The sequence below is a fragment of the Palaemon carinicauda genome, chromosome 42 (genome assembly GCF_036898095.1).
Source record: "Palaemon carinicauda isolate YSFRI2023 chromosome 42, ASM3689809v2, whole genome shotgun sequence".
NCBI lineage: Eukaryota > Metazoa > Arthropoda > Malacostraca > Decapoda > Palaemonidae > Palaemon > Palaemon carinicauda.
Genome location: NC_090766.1, coordinates 44,768,690 through 44,776,189, shown reverse-complemented (window position 1 = coordinate 44,776,189; position 7,500 = coordinate 44,768,690).

The window sequence follows — 7,500 nt, the reverse complement described above, 5'->3', positions numbered from 1 at the left end:
ATGGTGGAGTGGAAGCAGATGTACGTCAGAGAGTGAATGAAGGTTGCAAAGTTTTGGGGGCAGTTAAGGGAGTAGTAAAAAATAGAGGGTTGGGCATGAATGTAAAGAGAGTTCTGTATGAGAAAGTGATTGTACCAACTGTGATGTATGGATCGGAGTCGTGGGGAATGAAAGTGATGGAGAGACAGAAATTGAATGTGTTTGAGATGAAGTGTCTGAGGAGTATGGCTGGTGTATCTCGAGTAGATAGGGTTAGGAACGAAGTGGTGAGGGAGAGAACGGGTGTAAGAAATGAGTTAGCGGCTAGAGTGGATATGAATGTGTTGAGGTGGTTTGGCCATGTTGAGAGAATGGAAAATGGTTGTCTGCTAAAGAAGGTGATGAATGCAAGAGTTGAGGGGAGAAGTACAAGAGGAAGGCCGAGGTTTGGGTGGATGGATGGTGTGAAGAAAGCTCTGGGTGATAGGAGGATAGATGTGAGAGAGGCAAGAGAGCGTGCTAGAAATAGGAATGAATGGCGAGCGATTGTGACGCAGTTCCAGTAGGCCCTGCTGCTTCCTCCGGTGCCTTAGATGACCGCGGAGGTAGCAGCAGTAGGGGAGTCAGCATTATGAAGCTTCATCTGTGGTGGAAATGTGGGAGGTTGGGCTGTGGCACCCTAGCAGTACCAGCTGAACTCGGTTGAGTCCCTGATTAGGCTGAAGGAACATAGAGAGTAGAGGTCCCCTTTTTGTTTTGTTTCATTGTTGGTGTCGGCTACCCCCCAAAATTGGGGGAAGTGCCTTGGTATATAGATAGATAAGTGTATATATATAAATGTGTTTATATATATATATATATATATATATATATATATATATATATATATATATATATATATATATATATATATATAGTATGTCTGTGTATATATATATAATTTGTGTGCGTATGTATTAATATATATAATCCTCATTCTACCTAGAATATTTATAATTGCAAGTCAATGGCGTTGTTTGTACGTTTTATTTAAACCGATACACATAATGTCGAACAGTGAAGAAAAAAAACCCTTCGATTAATATCGTCACTCGTTAACTCTCCCTTTACCTCTATGATGAGGTGTTTAATTATCCCATAAAATATCGAATATTTATAAAAATTTGTCAGGTTTTGGTTATCTGGTTGAACGTTCTATCAAAGTATATGGGAGACTAAATTTCTTTATGGTTGAATTGTAAACTCTCTAGCTCATAATCAAAACTGATGATTTAGAGATTGTGTTTTTTTTTTAAGCCTCTTAAGACTCCGTGTATGAATAAATCCTGTTTATATTTATCTTAAAACTGATGATTTAGAGATTGTGTTTTTTTTTAAGCCTCATAAAACTCCGTGTATGAATAAATCCTGTTTATATTTATCTTAAAACTGATGATTTAGAGATTGTGTTTTTTTTTAAGCCTCATAAAACTCCGTGTATGAATAAATCCTGTTTATATTTATCTTAAAACTAATGATTTAGAGATTGTGTTTTTTTAAGACACTTAAAACCCCGTGTATGAATAAATCCTGTTTACATTTATCTTAAAACTGATAGATTTAGAGTGTGTTTTTTTTAAGACTCTTAATACCCCCGTGTATTAATAAATCCTGTTAATATTTATCGCCGCTATCTTATCTGAATGAGCATTATCTATTGCAACCAAGTGATGTCCAAATAAGAAATATGAGCATCTCAACTATTCACGCATTTCAAGCGATCTAAAACTAATGAATAAAGTTTATGGTAATGCAATACTCAAACAGTTATTAGATTAAACCGATCTTAAAAAAAAAAAAAAAAAAAAAACTGTTTCTTCGTATTTTGAGTGGGGCAGAAATTGAATTATTTCGCTTTTTTATGAGGGGCATTAGACTAAACACTCAATGAAATTCTCAGCAATTAACCTAGTATTACACTTTGTAATGAGAAGACATTGCGAACATTGCTTTGTTATCTGAAGCCCAAGTAAATGGAATTATACTTGAATAGTTTTTTTTGTGGGGCAGACCCATCAACAATTGCAATAAGCGCCTGTGACCGCCTTTTGAAGGTCATCGTTTATGGCGTATAGTCTCATTTATATGGTATAACTGCAGTATTTCTCTTAAGCAAGGGATGTAAAGTAAGCACTATAAAGCTTTATTGCAAGGGGGAAACCTTTGTTTATCGTTTGTATGTACGTATGCACAAAGGTTAAAAGTAGCTCATGAATGGCAAAGGCAAGGGATAGTGACATTGCCCTAACAATCAGGACAATGCCCTAGAGACTGACCATAATATGATTAGCGCCCAAGCCTCCTTCCCACCCAAGCTAGGACCAGGGAGGGCCAGGCAGTGGCTGCTGGTGACTCATCAGATAGACCTATAGGCTCCCCCAAACCCCCTCCCCAAACCTTAGCTCACAAGGATGGTAAGGTTGCAGACAGCTAATGGCACTATGAGTCTGAGCGGGAATCGAACCCCCGTCTGGCAAACACCAGCAGAGACGTTACCAATCAGGCCACAACATTCCTCTCTTTGAGGAAGTGTACCCCCCTCACACTGTTACTGCGTGGTGAGTTCCTGTGTGTAGCGCCCCCGACCACTCGTGCCATCTCTTCTTGTGCTATCTTTTTGGTTACTTGCAGCTCAGTAACGGTGTGACGGTGCACATCCTCAAAGCGAGGTGTACCAGGAATACCTGTGTCCAACTGTACAAAAGCAACATGTATTGTGCAATGGCTGCATCTTCCATGATTTTTTTTTTTTTTTCGTTCCAGAAAATGTTTTAATTTGGAATATAAAAATAAATGATCAAGTTTCATGGGACAATTTCATTATGTTAATAGATTTCTTTCTACAACCTTGATGTTTCCCATATACTGATTGTCTTATAGAGATGATGTGTAGATGCCACACACGCTCGCGCGCGCGCGCACACACACACACACACTTAAGATGGGAGACTTGTGTACATTTCAAAGATACTAAATAATAGGTCAAATGGGTCGCTTTTATGTTAGATTGAGGGTTGAAAATAGCATTTAAAGTCATACTCCATTAGATGTTACTAGGAAAGAAACCTAAAAAAGTGAAAATAATTAAGTTGCAGCTTGTAGCCCTACCAAACTAACTGTGACCCGAGTTGAGGTAGGTTTAAACGTATCATTTATCCTAACCTTACATTACGTATATTACGAATACTTACCTAATCTATAATCGAATAGTTTCATGTGGTTTATGCTATCATAATTTTAACTAATCTAGCCTATACTCCTAATCTATATCATCTTAATTTTATCTAATCTATACCCTCTTTATTTTACCTAATCTATACCCTCATAATTTTTACCTAATCTATATCCTCTTAATTTTACCTAATCTATACCCTCTTTAATTTTTACCTAATTTATAACCTCTTAAATTTACTTAATCTATACCCTCTTAATTTTACCTAATCTATACCCTCTTAATTTTACCTAATCTATACCCTCTTAATTTTACCTAATCTATACCCCTCTTAATTTTACATAATTTATGCCCTCTTAAATTTACCTAATTTTATGCCCTCTTAATTTTGCTTAATCTGTACCCTCTTAATTTTGCTTAATCTGTACCCTCTTAATTTTACCTAATCTGTCCCCCTTTTAATTTTACTTAATCTATAACCTCCCTAATTTTACCTAATATGTACGCTCTTAATTTTTCCTAATTTATCCACTCTTAATTCCTACCTCATCTATATTCTCTTAATTTTTCCTAATCTGTAACCCCTTAATTTTACCTAATATATACTGGCCTCATTTAAGCCAACTCACTCAATGTAACCTAAAGCAATTTATAGTGACCCGTATACTAACAGCCAACCTGACCTCTTGACCTATGTTCCATAAGGGTCATTGGAAAGGTGAACAGGCTCGGGTCATTAGTATGGAGAAATCTTCAGGTGACCCTGGAACAACTGTTATGTGTTTAGCCAGGTCATTGTTGAGATTTTGATTCTAGTTGACTTAACATCAATCCTTTAAGTAAGATTTAAGTAATTGTTTTTTATATATATTATTTAGCATAGATTTATTCAACACAGAGAATGGATAGGGGTAAATATATATTTATGGATGATAGGACACTTACTTATTTTGTATTAGATTTTTAAAGGTGACAAACTAATGAGAGAGAGAGAGAGAGAGAGAGAGAGAGAGAGAGAGAGAGATGAGAGAGAGAGAGAGAGAGAGAGAGAGAGAGAGAGAGAGAGAGAGAATCTTCTTAATATTGGTATTCACTGGTGCTGATTTTAAAGGCCTGACCGAGTTTAAAAACAACGAGAGAGAGAGAGAGAGAGAGAGAGAGAGAGAGAGGAGAGAGAGAGAGAGAGAGAGAGGAGAGAGAGAGAGAGAGAGAGAATCTTCTTAATATTGGTATTCACTGGTGCTGATTTTAAAGGCTGATCGAGTTTAAAACAAACGAGAGAGAGAGAGAGAGAGAGAGAGAGAGAGAGAGTGAGAGAGAGAGAGAGAGAGAGAGGAGAGAGAGAGAGAGAGGAGAGAGAGAGAGAGAGGAGTATATTATTAGGACATTACACGACTTGCTTTGAGCAAGAATTTTACTGGCATGATGACAATTTAGTCCAAAAGTATTGAGAGTGATACACTAATAGATGAAAACATGCCAATGTACTGTTACTCTCGAATATGTGATTGATATAAACCTTAGCCAGCGGAATTATGAATGGTAATAAAACAAATATTTGCTTCCAATTACTGTTGTATGACGCTCTTCAACAAACGGGCAAATATCACAAACACGTTGCTATATTTAGCAAAATCAATTGACGGTTTAATCACAGTTCAATAAGCCTCAGTTCAAAGGGGATCCTTAATGTTCAACAGAAAACCTTTTACGGGAAAGTGCTGCTTAAAGCCAGATGAACGCCACTGCCCTTCATGTTTAATTAAGGATTATGGCGGATATATTTCTGACGATTTTAATTTGATGAAATCGGACAATTCGTTTTTCCTTGATGCATTTGTATCTTTTTAGAGAAGTAAGATCGTTTCATGACGTATCATTATATTTGTATTATAATTATTTAGGTGATTGGACCATCAACCCATGCTGTGGCCTGATTGGTAACGTCTCTGCCTGCTGTTTGCCAGTCGGTGGTTCGAGTCCCGCTCAGACTCGTTAGTGCCATTAGTGGTCTGCAGCCTTACCATCCTTGTGACCTAAGGTTTGGGGGGTTTGGGGGAGCCTATAGGTCTATCTGCCGAGTCACCAGCGCCCACTGCCTGGTCCTAGCTTGGGTGGAGAGGAGGCTTGGGCGCTAATCAAATAATATATGATTAGTCTCTAGGGCATTGTCCTGATTGCTAGGGGCAATGTCCACTGTCCCCTTGCCTCTGCCATTCATGAGTGACCTTTAAACCTTTAAAACCTATAGTGCAAGGGACTACAATATATTACCAGTATGAGAACAGAGAAAAGAATGAAAAGATGGAGCGAAGTTAATGATAACTATTCCTTAAACAGTAAATACATAAACACGAAAGCAGCTGTGTAGGTCAGAACCATACGTATAGTGAGAGTAAGGTATAAGCTTACATCGCCTCTGTACCTTTTGACTTCCACTGTCATGGAGTAGAGTTCTCTTACTTGAGGGTACACTCCGGTGCACTATTCTGTTAACTTTTTTTCATTTCCTCACTGTGCTATTTTCCTTGTTGGAACATTGCTTTTCCTAATAGGGTTCTACCTTAGCTAATAATAATAATAATAATAATAATAATAATAATGATGATGATGAGGATGATAATGAACAATGCTTGTAGGGACACAGTCACAGACAGATGGTGCTCTCTTGTTACCGAGTAGATATCGGACCGGGTCGTTGGTTTATAGCGACGAGTACTTGATGATCATTATTTATTATTTTTGCGCCATAGCACGATAATCCTTGGCCTTAGATTAGACATGAGGTCTATTTGGCACATGTTAAAGTAACTTGAAGTATTATCAGAATCGTAAAGTAGGTTAATTTAATCATATTCATCATATAAACCCAATTTAATATTGGATTCACTCCGGACTCTCTTTCAGTTGTTATTATTATCATTATTATCAAATGCTAAGCTATAACCCTAGTTGGAAAAAGCAGTATGCTCTAAGCCCAGGGGCTCCAACAGGGAAAATAGCCTAATGAGGAAAGGAAATAAGGAAAAAAGAAATATTTTAAGAATAGTAACATTAAAATGAATATTTCCTATTTAAACTTTAAAAACTATTAACAAAACTAGAGGAAGAGAAACTAGATACAACAGTGTGCCCGAGTGTACCCTCAAGCAAGAGAGCTCTAACCCAAGACAGTGGAATTACCATGGTACAGTTGGTTTTGAGTTCGAGCCACGATAATGCCAGATAGTTTCCAGAAAATGTATTCAACCTAACCGCCTATTTGACTTAAAGGCATCCATTGCCTGGCTCCACTATCTCCTAGCCTAGATGGATATGTGGCTACGGCTTTGATTATATTGTGTGAGATGTCTCTGGCATTGCCCTAAACCTTGTTTCTAATAACTCGAGCAGTATTTAGCAATTTAGAGGCTCCATAGTAATCGCTTAAGTGGTTCTCAAAATGGGATGTAAGGTTGAAAATGCCCTGCCCAGTAACGCAGGTCGCCTGACCTGTTTACGCTGATCAGCTATTAGCATATCAGACAACAACAAATTTAGTGCAATCAGTCAGTTGCGTGGGACACTAACTCCGTCTTATGTATTTGTACTATAAACCCCCCCCCCCCTCCTCTCTCTCTCTCTCTCTCTCTCTCTCTCTGGAAGGCGGAACATTTTGTCTACCACACTCATTTAGATGCCTGTTTGTGGATACATTACACCCCATAAGCGCACTAATACGCTCACGGGCCATGTGCACTTTCAAGTGGTCACAACTCAACACCAATTGGGACTTGAAATTGCATAATCCTGTATTGAGAAGAAGACGTAGGACGCGGTTTATTTGGGGTTATCGCGATAACAGAGGGGATGTTGTAGAACATAATGCTACAGTGGCTCTGTGCCTTTATTTCATATTATCTGGATAACAGGGAGGGACTGGTGCAATGTATGTTTATTGTTACGGGCATTGGCATTTAGTTATAGTTATATATTTTGTAAATATTTTACGTTATTGATAATGCAAAATTTATTTCCGTTTATGACGATGAAAATGTGAGTTTTAGGTTACAGGCTGTGAGATAAGTTATATATTTAAATCATTACTTTAGATTTATAACGATGACAAGGTTGTCAGTAACCAGAATTATTCCCATAGAAAATTTTGCTATATTAAAATATTGTTGATGAGTTAATAACATGAGAGATTAAGATTGTCATTATAAGCCTATTGTCTGAAACTATAGAAATATCAAAGAGATTACTAATTGATATATTGATAGCAACAATGAAGTTATTTAAGGTTAATACAGTAATTAGCTAATAAGGCT